Source organism: Panthera leo, chromosome E1 (assembly GCF_018350215.1).
Source record: "Panthera leo isolate Ple1 chromosome E1, P.leo_Ple1_pat1.1, whole genome shotgun sequence".
Classification (NCBI taxonomy): domain Eukaryota; kingdom Metazoa; phylum Chordata; class Mammalia; order Carnivora; family Felidae; genus Panthera; species Panthera leo.
In genome coordinates, this window is record NC_056692.1 from 6,223,117 (window position 1) to 6,247,113 (window position 23,997).

The window sequence follows — 23,997 nt, forward strand, 5'->3', positions numbered from 1 at the left end:
AAACGCTTAACTGAGCCATCCAGGTTCCCTCCAAAGTCTGCATTTCTGAATCACCCTTTCAATTGCCCTCAACCTCTCATACCTGAGATACTGGAGATTTCTGCACATTTTTCTACTTAGGGTGGAAAAATGCGTTTCCTCTGTAGATGAGGTGGTCAAGGATCTAAATCCAAGCTGCTCGGTTTTAGACGCAAAAATGCCTTTCTTGCCTTGAATCGTGTCAAGCATGCCTAGATTTGAATCATGGCTCTAGTTCCAGTTGATTAGGTGACCTTGGGGGTTGTTACTTACTCTCCATGCCTCAGTTTCCTCAGTTGTAAAATGGAGATAAACCCACACAGTTCACAGTTCAGGGTTGTTGCAGTTATTAAATAAGATACAGTAGATGGGTTGTGTAATACTTACCATGTGGGGAGCATTTAATGGATGATAGCTTTTTAATGACTATTTTGTCCTTTCATCCAGCCATTCCGTCTATGCAGTGGCTTTATTATTAGTATTATTGGACTAAAATACTTTTGCATGAGTATTGTGACATGTCAGAGCAAATTATTGCTATTCAACCGCCCTCAGGGTGGCTAATCAGCTGGTGAAGGCTTTGAGTCAGAATCAATAGTAGGTTTGTCTAGATGACACAAAGCATCGTTGGATGTCATTTTATTATTTTTTATTTTTATTTATTTATTTATTTATTTAAAAATTTTTTTTAATGTTTTCATTTATTTTTGAGACAGAGAGAGACAGAGCATGAGCAGCAGAGGGGCAGAGAGAGAGGGAGACACAGAATCTGAAGCAGGCTCCAGGCTCCGAGCTGTCAGCACAGAACCCGACACAGGGCTCGAACCCATGAACTGTGAGATCATGACCTGAGCTGAAGTCGGACGCTTAACTGACTGAGCCACCCAGGCGCCCCCTTTTTTTATTACTTAAAAAAATTGTTTTTAATGTTTATTTATTTTCGAAGGAGAGAGAGACAGAGTGTGATCAGGGGAGGGACAGAGAGAGAGGGAGACACAGAATCCAAAGCAGGCTCCAGGCTCTGAGCTGTCAGCACAGAGCCCGACGCGGGGCTTGAACCCACGAACTGTGAGATCATGACCTGAGCTGAAGTCGGACGCTTAACCGACTGAGCCACCCAGGCGCCCCAAAACTTTATTTATTTTGAGAGAGACAGAGACAGCACAAATGGGGGGAGGGGCAGAGAGAGAGAGGGGGGGAGAGAGAGAATCCCAAGCAGGGGCCTGCACTGTCAGCACAGAGCCTGATGCAGGGCTCGAACTCACAAACCGTGAGATCATGACCTGAGCGGAGATCCAGAGTCAGGTGCTTAATGGACTGAGCCACCCAGGCGCCCCCGGACATCGTTTCAGATTGCTGAAGTTAGTAGCACTTCAGCTCTATGATTAATGAGAAGGGGTGTAACAGTCTGCGAACCTTGCACAAGCGAGGTGGAAGGAAGGAACCAACCAGCCGTGAAGTTTGTGTCGACTGGGTGGCACTTAAAGCCTGCACTCACCAGCCCCGCCTCTCCACTTCAGAGTGGGGCTTCCTGCTTCCTCTGTCTGCAGGACCTGTCGGGAGCATGCTTCTGGAATTCTCCGACTCAGAACTGGTAGGGAGGTGGTAAGGAATGGGAAATTCATCGCACCTGTCCTCACCCACCAGACCTGATAACAGGGATCCAACTTCGCCTGGATGCCGGACCAGCTTAGGATGGTCTTGTCTACCAGTATCTCCCATGCCTTGCCCACGTGTGCGTTGTCCAAAGCTCTTCCCTGTTGACACAACCCTCCTCCTTCCTACCGACCTCCCCTACCCCAAGCAAGGCTTCCTGAAGCCACCTGGCCTGGAAACCAATATTGCAAACATTGACGGTGTCTGGTCCTCATTTTTGTAACAGTGCGGTTTCCCTTGGTGGCTGACCACTGCGGGGCAGGGGGAGGGGGGGCAGTGTGGGAGAAAGGGAGGCACAAAGATGGATAGTTCAGGATATTCTCTTCCTAAGCACATCGGCTCACGGAATCCTCCTAACCACACAGCAGGGGCGGGGCACCATTCAGTATCATCCACATTTCAGAGCTGGGGACGCTGCGGTCCAGAGAAGCCGATGTCCTGCCAGAGATCACAGCACCAACAGCGACTTGTACTCCAAATGTCCCCAGTACGGATTGCACGGTAGCCACCCAGCCCTCTGGGGACTGCAGGGCAAGTGTGGCCCTCCGTCTGCTCTCTGAACTGCATACTCCCCCAGTCTACCTCTCGGAAGCAATGATACAGAGAAGGACGCGTTGCGGAATAAATATTGTCATCAGGGGCTAGGATCTCTGACATCCCAGGGCACGTGTGTGCCATAAAGAACGGGAAAGTATCCATATTAAACATAGAAACACCTGATGCAGTAAGTCACTTGAAAGGTCAAGGTATCCAGCCTTTGGCCAGTTCATTTCAAGTGGACCGTGGCAAGCTAGGGGCAGTAAGGCTCCAGGAGGTGAATTTTCTCTCGGACGCTCTTTATGTCCTGCCTGCTCCTCCAATTTCTACTGCTAACTCTCCATGTCCAGACATTCCTTTTCTCTCTCTCTCTCCTTATGTTTCCAAAGCCTGGGACTGATGGAGGATCGTTGCCTTTGGGAGCTGACGAGTTGGGAATTTTGTTTTCCAAGGGTCTAGTATTTTTTCATCTTCATCACAGATTCTTCCAGGGCTCTTAATACCATGTTTTAAAATAGCCTCCAGGATTCCTGGGGGTTATTAACTTACAGTGTGACGGTTCATTTACCCTGCAACCCCCATGCCTACATTTTTTTTTTGTCAAAGTTCTATTTTCAAACATTAAATAACTATGTGATGAGCATCTTTCCTATAGTATCCTTTTCCACGGGGAGGCTGTAGACATGTTTGTCTTTTGGGCAAGTCGGGGGTGGGGTAACTGCGTTTAAAATGAGAAAATGAGTTTGATGCCTTTTTTCTTTTTTGTGACACAAAAATAAATAACAAAAGTTACCATTTTTACCACTTTTAAGGGTATAGTTCAGTGGCATTAAATTCACTTACACTGCTGTGCGACCATCACGACACTCTTTCTCCAGTGTTTCAAAATGGCCTGGCCCCTCTGGAAAGTTACGTGGTGAAAGTAGTGAAAATGTTTGTATCTGTGAGCTCAGGGTGCCTTAACACAATACCACAGACAGGGTGGATTCAACAACAGAAATCTGTTTCTCATACTTCTGGAGCCTGAGAAGAGGAAGGTGCTGGCAAGGTAGGTTTCGTTCTGAAAATTCTCTTGGCCGGTAGGCACCTGCCGTCTTCCTATGTGATCACGTGACCTCTTGTCACATGACCTTTTGTCTTGTGTCCTTTTGTGGGGGAAACAGGGAGCATTTTTTTAACGTTTATTCATTTTTCAGAGAGAGAGAGAGAGAGAGAGAGAGAGAGAGAGAGTGGGGGAGGGGCAGAGAGAGAGGGAGACACAGAATCCGAAGCAGGCTCCAGGCTCCGAGCTGTCAGCACAGAGCCTGATGCGGGGCTCGAACTCACAGACCACAAGATCATGACCTGAGCCCAAGTGGGATGCTTAACTGACTGAGCCACCCAGGTCTCCCTGGGGTCTCTTTTTATAAGGACACTACTCCTGTTGTGCGGGCCCCACCCTCATGACCTCATCTAACCCTAACTACCTCCCCCAAAGCCCCATCTCCTGATACGATGACATTGGGGTATGGTTTCGCCGTGTGAATTTTGGGGGAGACACATTCAGTCCATAAGAGCGATTTATCTGATGATTATTAAGGACTCACTAGAAATAGACAGAGTCCTAATGACGTTGCTAAAAACTTATTAGAGAGCTAGGGAAGGGGCTGGTCTACGGGGAAGAAGGTAATCCAGCAGGTTTTGGAAATAGTGGAGGAGCCCAGGTGGCCCCCAAGTCTACTCTGGTCATTTTGAGACACAGGGGAAAAATAAAGAGCCCGGGACGCTGAGCTCTACTGGAGCCCCATGGTGACAATGAAGTGGCCTTGTGTGGGCTATGACTGCATTTCATCACATGGATCCTGAAAATACATTGACCTAAGGAAGATCAGAGAATCAACCCAAACACGTGGCTAGGAGTTGAACGGGAATTTTGCAAGCACGAATTTAAGAAGAAACACAGAACGCTTTCTATACTTGTAGACTTACGTTCCCTCTTCTTTATAGTTTTAAAACTTGCTATTATTTAGTATAATAGTACACTCGGATGTAACACTAGTTGGGGCATATACACCCAGCCATTTCTCTTTGTTTATGTGTTTGGTAATAAGTCTCATGCATTATTTTATATTTAATACATATCATGGAAAATAATTCCAAAGGTATAAAAGGATATATAGCAGAATATGTCTCCTTCCCACCCTGATTTCCCAGACACCCAGAGACTAGCTTCTGTGTGTTTGTGTGTCCTGTGTGTGTGTGTATGTGTGTGTGTGTGTGTGTATGGAGAGTTTTGTGTGTGTGTGTGTGTGTGTGTGTGTGTGTGTTTTTACAAAAACAGCAATTATTAGGCATATGCTTTTACATCTTGTTTGTTTTCCTTGCTCTATCTTTTATATCAATACATAAAGTGCTGCCTCACTTTCACTTTTTTTTAATGTTTTTTATTCATTTTTGAGAGAGAGACAGAGAGACAGAGCGCAAGCAGGGCAGAAGCAGAAAGAGAGGGAAACACAGAATCCAAAGCAGGCTCCAGGCTCTGAGCTATCAGCACAGAGTCCGACGCGGGGCTCAAACTCATGGACTGTGAGATCATGACCTGAGCTGAAGTTGGCTGCTTAACTGACTGAGACAACCAGGTGCCCCAACTTTCTAAAATAACATTATAGCATACCAAGGTATGTATGAACCAGAATTTATTTTATTGGTCTCTTATTTTTATTTAAAACATTTTTAACATTTATTCATTTTTGAGAGAGAGAGTGAGAGAGAAAGTGTGAGCAGGGGAGGGGCAGAGAGAGAGGGAGACACAGGCAGGCTGCGAGGCAGGCTCCAGGCTCTGAGCTGTCAGCACAGAGCCTGACGCAGGGCTTGAACCCGCGGATTGTGAGATCATGACCTGAGCTGAAGTTGGCCGCTTAACCAACTGAGCCACCCAGGCACCCCTTGGTCTTTTTAATTTTTTTATGGTTTTCCTTTACCCAGAGTTATTTCGTTCCTTCAAGACAAAATTACTTCCTTCCTTGAGTAGAGGAAGGATTTATTTCCCTGCTTTATCTTCGGCAATAAGAACAGGACTGACACATAGTAGGCTGTTAACAAACATTCATTGAATGGAATATGATGTGAATTGACTGCATCATTTCATACGTCATTTCATATGTAAGCGAGTTGGATTGCTGGGACACGGGGTACGTGTCGTAATCTGGCTAGATCGTATGTCTTCTGAGTTTGTTTATGGTATTTTTCCATTCAGATTTTCTTTTGTTTTTTAATTCTTTAATGTTTATTCATTTTCGAGAGAGACCGAGAGAGCGAGCACGAGTGGGGGAGGGACAGAGAGCGAGAGAAGAAGACACAGAATTTGAAGCAGGCTCCAGGCTCTGAGCTGTGAGCACAGCGCCTGATGTGGGGTTTGAACTCATGAACCACGAGATCATGACCTGAGCCGAAGTCGGACGCTCAACCGACTGAGCCACCCAGGCGCCCCACTGTTTTCACTGCTGTTAACATCTGTGATCTGCACTTCCACTTTTGGTGACTCCTAGACCCGAGGGTCAGGTGATAGGACGTATTCTCTAATGAAAAAGATGCTGCAGATACCACACATCCCATATGAGTTTTCTGTGCTGTGTGATAAATCGCCACAAACTTAGTGACCTAAAGCAACAGGTACTGTTACATCACAGCCTTTGTGGCTCAGGAGTTCAGACCTTGATCCCTGTTGAGGTCTGACAAGGCCACAGTCACCGTGTCAGCTGGCAGAGAGCTCACCTTCTAGACACTTTACAACTTTGCTTTTGCTTCTTCAAGGTCAGCCAGGGACTTCTTTCTGCCCTTGGGATGGGGCAGCTACCCTTTTAAGGATTTTTCACCTTCCTAGGGGCACCTGGGTGGCTCAGTCAGTTAAGCGTTCGACTCTTGATTTCGGCTCAGGTAGTGATCTCACAGTTTCCTGCGGTCTGGCTTTGTGCTGCTGGTGTGGACCCTACTTAGGATTCATTCTCTCTCTCTCTCTCTCTCTCTGCCCCTCCCCTTGCTTGTGCTCAATCTATCTCTCTCAAAATAAAGAAAGCAACTTAAAAAAAAAATGTTCACCTTACTAAGTCAGACCCACCCAAGATAATGTCGCTTTGGACTAAATCAAAACCAACTAACCTGGGACTTTAATTATACCTGCAACCCCCTTCATCTTTTTTCATAAAACGTAACCTAACCAAACCTCAGCGTGAGAGTGGCTTCCCATCCCCTTGTGGTGTTGTGTTGGTTGGAGTCTACTCGGGTTCCACCAGTACTCGAGGGGAGGGAGTTATACAAAGGCAGGACTCATGGGGAGTCCCCTTCTGCGTGTCCAGTACGTAGCCCCTCTGCCTCCCTCTGTGTTTACTTGGGGGACAGGTGTGCATATCGGGAGCTTTCCATCTGGGACGCCGGCCACAGCTTTCCCCTTCTCTGCCTAAAGGAACTTCTCCTTTAGCGGCCCAGGGCATGTAGGACAGCTGGCAATGCCAGAGAGAATATTCTCTGGAGCTGCCTGCAAGTGATGAGGGACAGGAGTCAGTGATAAACACCCAGTTTATCTTCCCTGGATGGGAAAATTCGGAGGTACATTCTTCATGATTTCCTAGAGGGTCCTCAGCAAAGCTGAGATCTCCTATTTCCCTCATTTCACATGCTAATTTTGTCTCCCTTTCCCCTCTTCCTTCCTTTTGTCCTGTCTCCCAAATAAACTATGTGCCTCAGTCTTCCTCTCAGATTCTGCTTTTGGGGAAACCCAGACAAAAACACGTGGTTTGGTAGTATTTTAATTGTGCTATCTTTCCTCTCATTGCACTGAGGTCTGAGGGCCTAAGTACTTCTTCCATACATTTTGGAATTTGATGAGGATTTCAATGTGGGCTATTTTGTGGTCAGTTTTTGCGAGTCTTTCCAAATATCCATTTCCTGTTTCCACATGATGGAATTGGACATTTGGCAATTAGGTCTGTCTTAGCTTTCTATTGTTACCGTTATGTTATCCATATCCTTAGTAATTTTTTTTTCTTTTTTTTGTCCACTTCATATGTCGCTAACCGAGGGAGGTAAATTAAAATCTTTTACTGAATGCATTTTTCCTTATTCTGAGAGAATAATGGGGGGCGGGGGAGAGCTTGCTTCTCTTTTAAAATCTTTTGCTTTTTGTTTTGTTTTCTATTCTTGCTTTTTAAGTTTTTTTTTTTTTTTGCATGGGTTTGTGTGTGTTTTCCTTCTGATCATTCGAATCCATTTCTCTGTTGTTTTTCCATCGCTTGTTTTTAGAACCATACTTTTACATTACATATTTAATTCTTTCTTTAGAGAGTAGCTTTTGGCTCCTGTTGAGGACAGCGATCATTCATTGTCACTCATCCCGTCTTTCTCTCCTGTCCTGCGACGCCCCCCGCCCCAAGCACAGTGGATTATACACAAATTCACCCTTATCTGCAGATTCGCTGTCCGCACTTTCCCTTCCGTGGGTTCGGGTCACTGCCAACCGGAAGCCGCGGATCCTCCTTCTGACGAATCTGCAGACGGTCAATAGGGGCCTAAAGCTCCGTCGGGACGCCTGGTCGTTTACCTGACGTCATCTCAGCCCCGAGAGGAGACGAGGGGACGTCATCCTGCGCCGTCACCAGAGGAAGGTGAGTACAGTCCAATGAGGTGTTTTGAGAGAGAGGCCGCATTCACACAACTTTTTTCTTTCTTTTTTTTTTAACAGCCAATTGTTCTAAGGGTTTTGTTTTTTTAAGCCTATTTATTTATTTGAGAGAGAGGGAGCAGAGTGCACCCGCATGCATGCACATGTGGGAAGGGCAGGGAGAGAGAGAGAGAGAGAGAGAGAGAGAGAGAGAGAGAGAGAGAGAGAGAATCCCAAGCAGGCTCCATGCTGTCAGCAGGGAGCCCACTGCTGGGGGGGGGCGGGGGGGGGGCTCGATCTCAGAAACCGCGAGATCATGACCTGAGCCCAGACCCAGAGTCAGTTGCTTAACAGGACTGAGCCACCCAGGCGCCCCAGCGTTCTATTTCATTACCACTGTTGATAATCTCTTACTGCGCCTGATGTGTAAGTTCAAGTTCATCACAGGTATGTCCCGATGGGAAGACACGTAGTACGTGTTGGGTTCGATGCTCTCCGCGGTTTCCGGCGTCCCCTGGGGGGGGGGGGGGGACTTGGGGACAGATTCCCCATGGGTCAGTGGGGACTGCTGTATTATTTTTCTTAGTTCTTCCAGTAGTTAACTATGTAATTTAAATAAGATTTTTATACCTTAAATTTTTTTTTTTTTTTTTTAATCTTAATTGCAATTGGTTCAGGGTCGTATTCGTTTCAGGTGTGCACTACAGTGATGCAACCCTTCCATGCATCAGCTGGTGTTATCTAAACTTCTTATACCTTAATCGTTTCCATCTGCTGTACATGGTGGAGCTCCTTGTTGGCTCCTTTACCCCGGTGTTTGGCGTTTATGAAGCAGATGCTGGTTGGTAACTTGTATTTCTTCTTCTCAGCTAAAATTCACAGTCGTGGCCTTGCCTGGTTCTTTCCTCGATTATAATACCATATCGTGGGGTGGTTGTTGTTGTTGTTGTTTTCATCTAATGATTTATTACACGCTGGTTTCCTAGTTTCTTATTCATTCTTAATTTTCGCTACACAGAAATTTAAATATTTTCGTAACGCAGTCATGTTTATTCATTTCTTCCAAAGTTTCTTCTTTTAATTTTGCGCCCTGTCATCCTGTGCCTTGTGATCAGATGAACACCCCGCTATTTTTCTCTGGTTGTTTGAAGGCTTCCATACGACCCTACTGCCTCCAGAAATTATTGAAGGTTATTCTTTGTCTTTAGAACCCTGATTTTTTTTTTTTTTTTTACTGTGTTTTGTTATTTGAAACATGATTCCCTGGTGATAGCTCTGACGGGAGTGTGGGGTGTGATATCCGTGAAATCCGTTTCACATTTTCCAAAATATCTGACTACATTCAGCGTCTGCACTAATAAACAGAACCACGAGGTTAGGACACGACTGTGTGACAAATTCTATAGAACATCAAACTGGCTTCGTCTGGTGAAATTTTAGAATCTCCGGCGAAAGCTTAAAACACAGGTTCTCCTGGACGTTAACCCCAAAATGATTTTCAACGTTTGCTGTGAGAGAGGATAAAATAAACCAGAGTCCGAATTTTAACTCAGCAACGCTTACAGATGGTTTTAAGCTAATTAAATATTTTTCTTGAAAACTGAAGGAAAGCTAAGAAGGTAATTAGTAATTACAGTCATAGATCTTCCTATTATGGCTTTAATCAGCATTTGGTTTTAGTTATAACACATATGAGATAGACTCAAATGAACGAATAGCTTAACCTAAGGAGCGGTGTTCCATTCAGTCCCGCCGCTCATTGTCATAAAATTGCCAGGGGTTAAAACATCTCTCAAAGTTTTCTTGTAAAATTGTTTTAAGGGCTGTGCCCTCAGCCCTTAGGTTGAGGCAGGATATACGTTCTGGCAACAGCATGAAGAGATGTGGACTGAAGTTTGGGGAATGTTTCCTGGATCTGCCTGATGAATAGACAATTATTTTTTGAATGCTTTTTTATTTTATTTTTGAGAGAGAACGAGAGGGGGAGGGGCAGAGAGAGAGGGAGGCACAGAATCCGAAGCAGAATCCAGGCTCCCGAGTTGTGAGCTCAGAGCCCAGGGCGGGGCTTGAACCCACGAACCTTGAGATCATGACCTGAGCTGAAGTGGGATGCTTAACCGACTGAGCCAGCCAGGTGCCCCCGAATAACAACATAAGACTCTGCAGTTATATCACTTACAATATTGTGTTCAGCTTCACGTAATCTAAAAATCCATTTAATGGTGTTTAAAGCAAACAGATTCATTTTGTCTCACATGTTAAGAAGTTTCAGGCTTTCAGTTTTTCCATGATGTCAGGACTGGCGTTGGCTGCAAATCTCTCGGTCCTTCTCTCGGTGACGGCTGCCCCAGGGTCACGGGATGGCTGGTGTGTGTCTTCAGGCATCAAGGCTGGAGGAAAACCCACGAGCCAGGAGCTGTGCTGGCGTGTTCCTCATTTATCAGGACAACCACCTCTTGCCCTAGTGTCGCTGGTTGGAACTTGGTCATTCTGCCATCGCATCTGTAAGAGTTCTGGGAAAGCAAGGGGTAGGCGTGTCACATGTGGATCAGACCCGTCGCGATCCACAGCCTAGGTAGCAACACATTGCCTTCCAAAACCAAGCGGGGGTGCTGGTGACGGGTGAGATGTGAATGGGGCAGGCCACCAACTGTGTCTGCCACAGGTATGAATGGTGGTGGGTTGGCTACAATGTAAACAATGGCAGCCTCTAGAATATTTGAAGAATGTGCTGCTTTGGTCATATGTGCTTTGGCACGTTGTTAAAAAATAACAGTAGTGCCTTTATTCCCTACTTTCCAATTGTCCAGTTAGTATTTTGGTCTTGTCTTTCTTATTAAATTGCCTTTTTCCTTACGATAAGGACGATATTTTTTATGCCACCACGTCCTTAGAATTTCACGTATTTTGTGGACACCAAGGACATGCCTCTTTAATGATTCACTGGCCGTCAGTTGAGTTCTGCATTTAAATTAAGTCCCTCCAGGGTATAACATAACTGTGCTTGGGATCTTACACTTTCATGGATACCTATTCATATGGCATGATTGCTAGGGTAATCCCAAATTCTAGGATGTGCCAGGATGTTGTTAGTAATAGAGTTTGGCTTAAAAGGGTCTCAGGGGTGCCTGGGTGGCTCAGTCAGTTGAGCATCTGACTCCCAATTTGGGCTCAGGTCATGATCCTAGGGTCGTGAGATGGGGTGGAACCTGCTTCAGGTTCTCTCTCTCTCTCCCTGCCCCTGCCCCTCTCCCCTGCTCACGTGCTCTTTCTCTCCCTAAAATTAAAAAAATAATAATAAAATGAGAGGGTCTCTGGATCAATCATAAAACTGCAATTATAGGAAACCCAGAGATACTCAAAAGCTAACTTGATTAGTTTTTGACCAAATAGATTGATTCAAGAATGCAAAGCATCACGGTTGGAGCCTTTCAACTTCATCAGAATAAGGTAATATTCAGTGTTCTGTGTTTGGCATAGATTTGCATGGTGTTGTGCTTCAGAGTGTGGGCAACCCAGGGAGTGAAGCAGACATGTGTACAGACGTGTATATTCTTACAGCCAGAAAAATGAAGTTCAAAGTTGGGTAGCGCTGAGCGTGTGTGGGAGAAGTTCCTGAGTTGGGTTAACTACTGAGAAAAGAAACTAGGTGAAGAGAGTAGACTCGGGAGCATGACTTTGTCCCAGAGGCCCTCCCGTGGCAGCAGTGAGGGAGGGGAGAACAGAAGAAGCAGAAGGACCCTGTGCTATAAACGTCCAGAAAACAGGTGGCCGATTCAGGATTCTTTTCTTGCCAATGATAGATAACGCAGCCTACTTTAGCAAAAAACCGAATTCCCCGACTCACGTACCTGGTAAGGCCGGGGTTCAGCTTGAAGCAGGGATGCCAGTGTCGCGAGCAGAAATCAGAGTGTCTTCATCTCTCACTCAGTTCTGTTTTCCTTGCTGTCCTCGTTGCCCTTTCGTGGGCACAGGAGGGTTGTCTTAGATCCTGTTATCACATTGAGCTTCATGTCCGGGAGGAGAAGGAAGAGGCCTGTCTCCCGAGGACGGTCAGATGGCCTTTCTCTCCTGTCCGGATCATCTCAGTGTGTCCATTGGTGCACAGTCCTGGGCCGCACGTGGGCCGGCGTGTCTCAGGGTGTGGTCCTAGAATCATCCTCAGCTGTATCACCGGAGAACCTGTAAGGAAGGAAATTCTTGGGTCCCCACCCCAGGCCCCCTAAATCAGAAAATCTAGGGAGGGGACCCTATATATCCTTTCTCCAACCCTCTGGGAATTTCTGGTGCGGATAAAAGTTTGGGAACCGTTTGGCTTAGAGAAACCGTCTCCCAACTTGAGAAAGAGGCCTCGTCTGAGAGTATATTTTCATAGCAATAATGGCAGTTGAGCCAAAGGTCAAGTTAGATGAACTTCTAGAATCTATCAAATGCCAGAAAAAGAGAGAGAAGGAAAATAACTGTAGGAGAGGTTGCTCTGTGCTGTCTGAACATGGCTATTTTGACCCCGAAAATATGCAAATGCATTTTTGTTCCCTTAACACACTCTCTGCAGTCCCGTAATAATGCATTGTAAACAGACCATATTAAAACAAACAGTTCTCTCTAGATCTTTTTTTTTTTTTCTCAATATTTTCTCTAAATAGTTATTTGGTAATACACATTTTTCTGTTTTGTAGAGTCCCTAAATAGCAGAGGGCTCTGTTTGGAGGAACCAACTCATGCCTCCCGCTGCCAGAATGTTCCTGGAGCTTTCGTTTTACTAAATAAAGAGTTAGAGCTAATGTCAACCCTATGGTGGTACTGGACCCTTGATCCAGTAGGAAAAACAAGCACCTAACAGTTCCCTTCCCCTCCTCAAACCAGGGCTCCGGTCTCAGACCAAACGGCACCGAAGGGGAGTCACATCTTCTGTGTTACTTTTTCTGTGTCTTTTTTTTTTTTTTTTTTTTTTCCTGTGTCTTTCCTTCTGGGTGTTTAGCTTCAGAATGCCCTCACCGATGCATTTCTGTCACCGGCTTGGACCCGCGCTTCTAAAACCAGGTGACGTCACCTTTGTTCTTGCCACACACCCAACAGAATGCTCTGACGTAAAAAGTTGGTCAGTGTAACGCTTCACCTGGAAGGGTGAGCCCCGCAGCAAAATGCTCAGGGGTAACAGAAACTCACAACTTTCTGATACTGGCTGCGTCGCTTGAAGTCAGAGTGAGAGTGGCAGCTTTGATGATGTGTTCTTCAGCTGCATCCATTACAGAAGCTTCCACAACGTCCCTCTTGACCTCTCAGCTTTCTCTGTCTTGGGAGAGGGACCACAGACTCCCTCATGGCCCCGTGGCTTTTGCTTTCTACGCCTCGCGGATTCGTGGTCTCGGAGATAAAAGGGACTTTGGCAACTGATCATTTATTTATTTTCTTCTAAGGCAGACTGTGTCTAAATGCCTTAGGGTGTGAAACTTAGGGTCCCGGTCGTGGAGGTGGAGAGGGAGGCCCTCCCTCTTGCATGGTTCGGGGGGCCCATATTACCTAATCTTGCCTGCAAGTGCCTCTCAGGGCACATTCTCTGCCATTGGGACCATCCCAACCCCTCTACTCCTGCCAGCCGGAAGCAATACTCTGAGAGAGTTAGTTCAGTATTTAGCACTCGGTCTCAGGAGACAGACCACAGATACTCACGTCTCCGCTCGGTTGCCTGCTGGGCTGTGTTCCTTGGGCAGGTAACTTAACCTCTCTGGTCTCTGTTGTCAAATGAGGATCCCAGTAGCACAAGGGGGTTGTGGTGAGCATGAAAGGAATTAATGGGCATCAACTGCGTAGCCTCCTGCCTGGCACAGGCTTAGCACTCAGTATGAGCAGGAGCTGTTGTCTCTACCTCGGCAGTGGTGGTTCTCTCACTGTGCCTCACATCCTGAGTTAGAAATATGATTCGCATTCCCCTGTGGGATGGAAAGGGTCATCTCAGGGTCAGGGGCTGTATCTGCTCATCCCTCGGTATCATCCTTTGGTAGCTAAGCCTCAGTGTAGAGTCTTGAGCTTAATAGGCACTCAGGAAATGTGTTTTGAGTTAAACTGAAGCCACCTTACCCCCACCCTGAGCATATTTGGCAAATTCCAGAAAAAAAAAAAAAAAAAAAAAAAAACAGGCCTCCCTGCTCCTTTCTTTCACCTAAAAGTAAAGTTCTCCAACTTAATCTGCCGTTAGATCCCTGCCAGGATTCTGATTCTCTAGATTCCTCTTGCAAAATAACTCTTTTCACCACCAAAGCTGCCTGTGGCTCACAGGCCTTCTCCCCTTCTCCCCCGGGCTTCTTGGGGTCCCCCAGTCAAGGCTGCCTGTAGGAATCCCATCCCATTAAAAAATAAAACACCAACCAGTCCCTCATCTGGGTCATCTAATAAGATGTCCCCCTGCGCGTTATACCCCAGGGTCAGGACCCTCTGATCCCATCCATGGTTTGAAACTCACTTTCTCATTCAGGAGCCAAAGAACCACCAGGAGAATGAATCAAATACCTGAAGGCTCCCGGCTCCCGCCGCCCAAGATCTATCAGTTCCCGTGTGATTCTGGTCCAGGTCCCTGACAGTGCTCTTTCCAGTGACCAGGGGCCTGACTGCCTGGGCAGGAGGGCAGGAATGCATTAGAAACAAATGCACTGGGAGCCCCAGGGTGGCTCAGTCGGTTGAGAGTCTGACTTAGGCTCAGGTTATGAGTTCAGGCCCCGCCATCAGGCTGTCTGCTGTCAGCAGGAGCCCCCTTGAGATCCTCTGCTCCCCCCTAGTCTCTCTCTGCACCTCCCTGAGTCGTGCTTTCTCTCTCAAAAATAAATAAATAAAAAGAAAGAAACGAACACGGTGTTCTGTGAAAACGCGTGGCGTGAAAACTCAGACATCCACAAGGTTACCGCTTTTCATTTGTGAATGTTCACTCCCTTTCCCTGCTGTTGGTCGTTGGTCTGAATGGCAGAACAGGCCCGAGCCGCAGGGAGGTGCCTTAGTTTCCTAGAGCTGCTTTGAAAAGAGCCACTCACTGGGTGGTTGAAGACAACACAGATCCATTCTCCCGCTGTTCTGGAGGCCGGAAGTTGGAAGTCGAGATGTTGGCAGAGCAGTGATCTCTCCAAGGCTCTAGGGGGAATCCGTTCCATTCTTTCTCTCAGCTTCTGGCGTCTCCAACAACTGTGTGCATTCCTTGGCTGGTGGACACATCCCTTCCGTCTCTGCCTCCACCACCACCTGGCGTGGTCTCCCTGTGTCTTAGGACACCAGGCGCACTGGACCAGGGGCCCACCCTCCCTCAGCGTGAGTGCATCTTAGCCGATTACATCTACAGCAACCCTATTTCCAAATAATGCCACATTCTGGAATATTGAGGGTTAGGATCTCAACACGTCTCTCTTTGGGGAAGCATAATCCTCCCCGTTACACAGGGGGAGATGTTTTGATGTGTTGTCATATTAGTTTGGGTTGGGCTTTAAATATCTAAAAATGAGCCTGTTGTGGAAAAACTGGAAGAGACTACCGGTTCTGTCTGAGTTGCTTATTCAAGGGAAAGGAAGTGAGATACGGGACAGGTTTGGGGGTATATCGGTGAAGAAAACGTTAATTTACTGCAGCCACACTGAATCCAGACCCATCCCAAACTAGACCCATCCCTATCCAGACTTCTGCTTTCAAAGATAAGGACACTGAGGCCCACAGAAGCATAGAACCTTCACGCAGCTGGATTGAAAATCTTCTCTCTGCTAACAGTGGTCTGTGGTTCACTCTGTCCTCACCTTCATGCATGGAGAGAAACCATCTTTCCAGGTTTCCATTTCTAGCAAGAGGTGGCTTCCAGTCAGAGGTCGAGACTTGCGCTCTTAGGCACCTGGGTGGCTCAGTCAGGCGTCCGACTTTTAGCTTAGGTCATGATCTCGCGGTTCGTGGGTTCGACCCCCGCATCGGGCCCTGTGCTGACAGCTCAGCCTGGGGCCTGCTTCGGATTCTGTGTCTCCCTCTCTCTGCCCCTCCCCTGCTCAACATTCTCTCAAAAATAAATAAACATTAAAAAAAAAAAAAAAGACTGCTGCAAAGGCCCACAACTTATTTGCAGCTGAAGTCTCATGGGATTGAGAAAGTCAGTGGTGCAGAGAAGTAGAGTGAGGTGTGCCTGCGTGAAGGGTCTCTCTGGTGTCACCGGGGGTGAGCCGTTCTGCGTCCGTTGACCCTGCTCTCCTCTCGTCCAACCTCGTCACCTTCATTTGCAGTCACTACCACCGTCTCCTTTCCAGGGGCGACCAAACCACTGTCCCGACTTCCGTCACCATTGATAGGCTTGGCCTAGCTTTGAAGTTCATATGAACAAAATCGTACCACAAGTACGATTGAATGTCTGCTGCTCCTGCCTCCGTTCTGTTTGTAGGAATCTTCCTTTTTGTTACACGTGGTTGTAGTTCATTTGTTTTTAATGCTGTTTGTCTGTCGTGTGAATAGATTGCAACTCACGGCACATCTCTTTTGCAGTGGACGAACACTTTCAGTTTTTTAACTGTGATTGCCAGAAACTTTTTTATACTTTTTTTTTGGGGGGGGGGGCACAAAAACACATGTTTATCCTAGGAGGAGAATTGCTAGATTAGAGGAGTTGCACGTTTTCATCGCTAGAAGATAATGCAAAAGAGTGTTCCCACGTGATTTTGGGGATTTATACTTCCGTTTTGTTCTAATGCCAGTCTTTGAAATGTCGCTACTGGGGCACCTGGTGGCTCAGTCGGTTGAACATCCGACTCTTGGTTTCAGCTCAGGTCACGATCTCGTGATTTCACGGGTTCAAGCCCCACGTCGGGCTCTGCGTTAACAGTGCAGAAACTGCTTGAGATTCTCTCTCTCCCCCTCTCTCTGCCCCTCCCCACTAGCGCTGTCTCTCTCAAAATAAACTTAATAAAAAAAATTCAAATGTCACTAGTCCAGTAGTATGTTGTGATTGCTTACTGTGATACAATTTGATTTTCCCTGAAGGTGAGTGAATGGAGGGCCTTTTCATATAAACATTGGCCATTTAAATACCCTGCTTTGCAAAGAACCTATTTAAATCTTTTAGCCATTTTTGGAGGTGGTTTATGTGTTTCTTATTGACTTGAAGGTTTTCAAAAAAATATGTGCTCTGGACAAATGTTTCATGGGGTATCTGCCTACAAATACCTTCTCCCATTCTCCAGGTGCCTTTTTACTCTCCTATGGTATTTATCAGTGAGCAGAAATTCTTAACTTTCATGGAATCCCACTTGTCATTGGTTTGCTTTGGAATTAGTGTTTTTGCATCTGGTTTAAGGAATCTAAAGCAGTTATTCTTTTATTCTTCATATTTAGACCTAAGATCCCTCTTGAATATATTTTTATGCATGGTATGAGATGGAGGTTAATGGTGCATTTTTTCATATTGATATCTAGTTGACCCAGCACCTGTTTAATGAGAAGGTCAGCCTTTCTCCATTGCTATGGAGTGTTACTGTTGTCATAACTCGAGTGTTTCTCTCCTTCTCTTTGTGTGTGTGATATGTATGTTTATGTGTTTCTTTCACCCATTATATTGTTCAGCTTTGCACCAAGACCGTACTCTTTTACGTATTGCACACATTGACATCTGGTGTGAACCCTCTAACCCTGTTCCTTTTCGTCAAGACTGTCCTGGCCTTGGGGTATCTGGGTGGCTCAGTCGGTTAAGCGTCCGACTCTAGATTTCAGCTCAGGTCTTGATCTTGCGGTTAGTGAGTTGGAGCCCTGCATCGGGCTCCACATTTGGCAGTGTGCAGCCTGCTTGGGATTCTCTCTCTCTCTTCATCTCTCTCTCTCTCTGCCCCTCCCCAGCTCACACCCTCTCTCTTTCAAAGTAAATAAATAAACTTAAAAAAAAAGGCTGTCCTGGCCTTTAACATTAGAATCACCTTGTTCAGTATACACACACACCTGCTGGTATATCGAATATTGACTCTCTAGCTCAGTCTGGACAGAATATACATATTCTGTATAGAATACTGAACATTTAAATCCATGAGCATAGTATATCCCTTTATTTTAGTACTTAGAGTGCCTTTAATTTTTGTAATAATTTGTAATAATAATTTTTTGTAATTTTCTGAGTAGCTTTTTACATTTTCTATTTGGTTCATTTACAGGCATTTGATGTTTTTTGGTGCTGTTATGTTACCATACCATTTAATTTTCTCATTTTCATTGCTAATAAATAGAAATACAGTGTGTTTTGGTATATTGAATTTGTAACTAGTGACTTTGATGATCTAGGTAATCTCAGTTTGCTTACTGGTTTTAATGATATATCTGTAGGTTCTTTTGAATTTCTTATACACATAGTCTTGCTGTCTGTCAATAATATTTATTTTATTTTGTTGTGGTGGCTAGGACCTTTAGTACAATGTTCAATAGAAATGGTGAGAGGGGACATCATTGTTTTGTTCCTAATATGAAGGGAAAAGCTTTTAGTATTTTGTTACTCAGTATTATGTTTGATGTAGATTGTCTTATAGATACCTTTAGGCAGACTGAGAAAATTATGTTCTATTTCTAGTTTATTGCATTTTACATGATTGGATATTGAGACATCACATGGTTTTTCTGTATCTTTTCAGATGATCAAATGATTTGTTGTAAACTCCATGGATTAACTTTGAAATGTTAAACTGGCTCATTTAGGAGTTGGAATGAGTCCAGCTTTGCTGTGATGTGTTATTTTTATATTGCTGATTTTGACTTGCTACCCTTTTGTTTAGAACTTTTGCAACTTTGCTCATGAGAGATCTCCGACTATGATTTCCTTACTTGTAGTTTCCCTGCCAAGTTTTTTGGTAATACTATTACACTGGCCTCATAAAATCAGTTGGGAAGTGTTCCCTTTTTTGTTCTAGTCCCTAGAAGTTTTGTTTAACATAGTTAATTTCTTCCTTAAATGTTCAGTGGATCTTGACAGTGAAGCTCTCTGAGACTGGAGTTTTCTTTGTGGAGATGTTTCAAATTATGGATTCAATTTTTTTTAATAGATACAGGATTATTTAGATTTTCTATTTCTTCTTGTGCCAGTTTGTAAATTGCATTTTTATAAGAGTGTAACTTGTCTGATATTTCAAGTGCATATGCACAAAATTGTTGGAAAATATTCTCTTACTGTTCTGTGATTATATGTAGGATCCATAGTGATACCTCCCTTTTGAGGTCCAGTATTACTGTAGACTTTCTTGATTATATTACATTTGTTATATGTTTCATCAGTTTTCCTCTTCTAGTCATATATATATATATATATTTTTTTTTCTTTCTACCTTTCTTGGTTTTAATGTGCTTTTTTTGTCCTTTTTTTTTTTTTTTGGTAGGCTCCATGACCAATATGAGACTTGAATCCATGACCCCAAGATCAAGAGTTGCATGCTGTATTGACTGAGCCAGCTAGGTGCCCCTATCCCTATGTTTTTGAGATGGTTACATAAGTCAGTGGTTTTTAGCCTTTTTCTCTTCTGATATATGTCTTTACAGCTATGATTCCCAGCAAGGACTATTCTAGCAATAGCCTAAATTCTTGACATGCCATACCCTCACAATCTTGTATTACACATATTTCCTAATTTCCTTTCCTATTTCTTCTTGACTAAATAACATTAGTTATTTATAAAGAGTATTGCTTAGTTTCCAAGCATTTGAGGTGTTATTCTGTATCTTGTACAGTGATGTCTAATGTGATTCCACTGAACTCAGCATATTTTGCTTGGCTTCAGATGTTTGGAGTTCATTAGAATTTCCTTTATGGGTTAACAGATAGCGTGCAGGTTAATTTTATAATGCTCTGGGAGAACTTGGAAAAATATGTATCCTGTGGTTGTTGAACTCAGTGTTTTACATATATCAATTGGTCAAGTTTGTTGAAATTCTCCATATTTTAACATTTTTTAAATCTGTTCTATCAGTTACTGAGAGAAGTGCATTTAAATCTCCCATTTTGATTGTGGAGTTGTTGTTTTTCCTTTGTTTTCTTTTTGTGGTCATATCAGCATTTTGTATTCCATTTTTTCTCCTTTATTAATTGTTAATTATATATACACATGCACACAAATGCACACTCATCCTTCCTTTAGTGTTTCTTCTCAATGACAAAAGTGTCTTTTCTTGATTTATAAGTGTGTAAAGAAATTGGTTCTTTTTGTGCTTTCTTCACAAGGTTCCTCCTCTTTTATGGTATTTTCATGTATTTTAATTTACACATATTTAAAACTCCATAAGGCATTGTTATGGTTGTACTGTACAGAAAATATTCATTTAGATTTACCCACATGCACGCTCTGTTGGCCTTCATTCCTAGCTGTGTTCTGGGCTTTCCTCTGGGATTAGTTCCCTTCCCCTGCCCCCCCCCCCCCCAAGAACTTCCTTCAGTATTCCTTTTAAAACAGTCCCATTGATGACAGATTATTTCAATATTCTTTATCTCATCTTTGCATTTTGGGGGAAGAGTATTTTCAGAGGGTGGTCATTTGGGTTGAGAGTTATTTTCTTTCAGCATCCAAAGCTTGATATTTGTCGGGAAAGGCAGTCTTGTGCGTGCATGTATCAGTCCCCACTCAACTGTAAGAGTGGGCCTGGAGCTCGGAACTCTCTCTTACCAAGAGATAAATGGTCCACAGAGCCTGTGCTGGGCTTAGTGCCTTGTGCGGGGCTATTTTTCCCTGTTTTATGCTCGAGGGGTGCTCGTTCACTCTGCTTAAGGCACACATATATTATGGCACCCAGCCACCCCCAGTGTGTATATCTCTCCTCCTCAGGGAGGGGACAGAGCTCCATCCACTGTGGCATGAGAGGGACGTGTGTTGGCAAAGTGTCCTGTGTCACCTGCTGGGAAAGACCTGCCGGCCTCGGGGCACTGATGCCTCCTGTTGAAGCTGATCCTACTGTGTGTACTCTGTGGAGACAAAGCACCGTTCCGTCCAGGGCTTGGCAGCATGGAGCTCCTTGGACACTCTGATACCAAGATGCAGGGGGCAGAAACGTTGGGATTTTTCCCCTGGGATTGGTAACTGGGACATGGCATTTTGTTTCCTGGGATTGGTCAACTGCCGTAAGGTAATCTGTGCCACAGTAGTGCGTTGTCTTCTGACTTCTTTCTTTCTGTTGGAAAATCATCTGTAAATCTTATTTTATTTTAAATTTTAAGTTTATTTATTTTGAGAGAGGACATGCAGGTGGGGGAGGGGCAGAGAGAGAGACTCCCAGGCAGGCTCCGCACTGTTAGCGTGGAGCCTGATGTGGGGCTCGAACCTGCAAAACTGCGAGATCGTGACCTGAGCCCAAACCGGGAGTTGGGTGCTCAACCGACTGAGCCGCCCAGGAACCCCAGTATTGACAGTTCAAAGACCAGCACTGGAACAAATAGAAGTATAAATTCACACAGTCACTCATGCAGTTAGCCCCACTTTCTTGTGCTAGAAGACCCTGGAGGTTCCATATGAAGATTAGAAGAATACACTTCTTCCCCTATGTTGTGCAGCTCATTGGCCGTCTCTCAGGAGGTCACAGACATAATTTAAAAAATACTCCTGCTGGACGGGATGCCTGGGTGGCTCAGTTGGTTGAGTGTCTGACTCTTGGTTTCAGCTCAGGCCATGATCTCATGGTTTATGAGTTTGAGGCCCCTGTCGGACTCTGTGCTGACAGCATGGAGCCTGCTTGGGATTCTCTCTCTCTCTCCCTCTCTCTGTCCCTTCCCTGCTTACACTCTCTTTCTTAAAATAAATAAATAAACTTAAAAAAATTTTTTTTAATTAAAAAAAAATACCCCTACTGAAAAATTTTCCCAACTTTGTGTCTGTAAGGGATGTGATTTTCTTTTTTTTTTTTTTTTTTTTTAATTTTTTTTTTTTTTTAACGTTCATTTATTTTTGAGACAGAGAGAGACAGAGCATGAACGGGGGAGGGTCAGAGAGAGAGGGAGACACAGAATCGGAAACAGGCTCCAGGCTCCGAGCAGTCAGCCCAGAGCCCGACGCGGGGCTCGAACTCACGGACCGTGAGATCGTGACCTGAGCCGAAGTCGGGCGCTTAACCGACTGAGCCACCCAGGCGTCCCAGGGATGTGATTTTCAATCTTCCATGATGGTGAAAGAATTATTTATATTTACCAAATTTCTCTGTACTTTAAAATTCTTATGTTTACCAAATTTCTCTGTAGTTAAAAGTTTTTGTATTATACATGTGCATCTTGTGGGTTTTATTAATAGAGACAAGCGACTACTTTCACAATACTCCATGAGGTAGGGAATAACAGGTTGATGGAAAAGGTGCGTCACATACGTTTATGTAGAACTGTGGAAAGAGAGAATGTGTTTCTGAAACTGGTCTTTTGACTCTGTCCTATTTAGGTTTGATTTTGAGTCTGGCTTTCTTTGGGCGAATATATCAGATACTGCATTCTTTACATGTCTCTATGCATAAAAATGGATTCACTTTGTACAGGATGATAATCACTAGCTGGATGGGTTAGAAGCAAAGACAACAGGGGCACCTGGGTGGCTCAGTCAGTTAAGCATCCGACTCTTGATTTCAGCTCAGGCCATGATCTCACAGGTGGTTGAGTTCAAGTCCCACATCAGGCTCTGCACTGACAGCATGGAGCCTGCTTGGGATTCTCTCTCTCTCTCTCTCTCTCTCTCTCTCTCTCTCTGCCCCTCCGCCCCTCCCCTGCTCGTACACACTCTCTCTCTCTCTCTCTCTCTCTCTCTGCCCCTCCGCCCCTCCCCTGCTCATACACACACACACACACACTCTCTCTCTCTCTTTCTGTCTCTCAAATAAAAAAAAAATGTTAAAAACTAAAAGAAGTTAAAGACAACAGCATCTCTAGTGGTGGTTTAGAGCTAAGTCTGTGCTCTCTAGCATTCTGGTGTCTAAAGGAGGCCTGCTTTTGTGCAGGATGAGGGTTAGGGTTTAGTGCCCTCAATAGTGAATAACTTTAGATAGTTAAAGATTATTAGAGCACTGTTTCTTGAAGTGTTTCATAGACCCTACGTTTATGGTTAACACGATTTGTAAGTTACATGTCAAGGGTATGGAGTGTGGGGTTCTAGGGCAGGGAAGGGCTCCTGGATTAAACAAAGTTCAAAGGAACTTCACATACTTAAAAAAATAAAGCGTAGGTTTAGTGACGATGCTGGCAGGGGGAGTGTCGAACAAGACAGCCCCCGAAGAGATGATAAATTTCTCTTCTTTCCATTCCTTATATTCATTTTCACTGTTGTCATATTATCTTGTTTGTATAGGGGTGGTTTTTTTTTTTTTTTTTTTGTACTAAATTTAAGCCCTTTGCAGGAAAGTTTCTGTAGAAGTTAAGCAACCAGGCATACAGAATGTTCCAGGTGCCTCCCTTCCCTTGGGAGTTAGGTGCAGGTGATGGAAAGGAGGCAGCCCTGGGAGTAGCTCCTCTGGGACCCTTTGCCTGTTTGTTAGTAGATACCTGTCCTATCTCTCATTCACCTGACAGGTTGGTTTCCCAAGGGGGTGACTGGCAGGTGGAGGGTAGGGTGATCCTGGGATACCCAGAATCCAGACAAACCTTTCTTTAGAGGATGCGTTCCAAAAGAAAATCATACCAAGTCATAACCTCGTGCCCATTCCCTTATTCGAGAGCAGCCATAAGGGGGAAAAGGGTTACAAAGAGTCAAGCTGGGGGCAAGGGAGATAGTGGTTAGTTACTTATGCAATCAGTATCTCTTGTAAAATACTGTTTGATTAAGTTTTCTTTTTCTCATGAGACCACAGCATCTATGAGTTATTAAATGTCTGTCACTGGCGTGTGTGTGTGTGCCCGCACGCGTGTGTGTGTGTGTGTGTGTGTGTGTGCTGGGATGTTGGGGGAGGTGAGGACCTGTATATACTTGTCCTGGATCCTGCACAGAATAACGGCTTCTTGTGGCTACTGGGAGGGGGAAGAGGTCAGAGGGAATCTCGTATCCATTTTGGCAACAGTAACGTAGCCACTTATTTAAGATACATGGGAAGAAAGAAAAATCTGGAGCCTGGGGAAGAAAAATCACAGCTCATGACAGATACCAAATCCCACTGGACCAAACCACACCCTAGCACTCAAGTCTTCCTTGCCTATCACTGTGAGCAGATCTACTCCA

At 44.7% G+C, this 23,997-nt stretch overlaps 1 long non-coding RNA gene across 2 annotated transcripts in view; it reads left to right on the top strand.

Moving 5' to 3' along the window:
* Positions 1–5,929: 5,929 nt before the first annotated feature.
* Positions 5,930–23,997, top strand: part of LOC122207071 — an 85,511-nt gene continuing 67,443 nt past the window's right edge. For both annotated transcript variants that reach the window (XR_006196659.1, XR_006196658.1), the window contains exons 1-2: positions 5,930–6,003; positions 7,657–7,850. This is a non-coding gene — a long non-coding RNA (uncharacterized LOC122207071). The remainder of the gene's footprint in view (positions 6,004–7,656; positions 7,851–23,997) is intronic.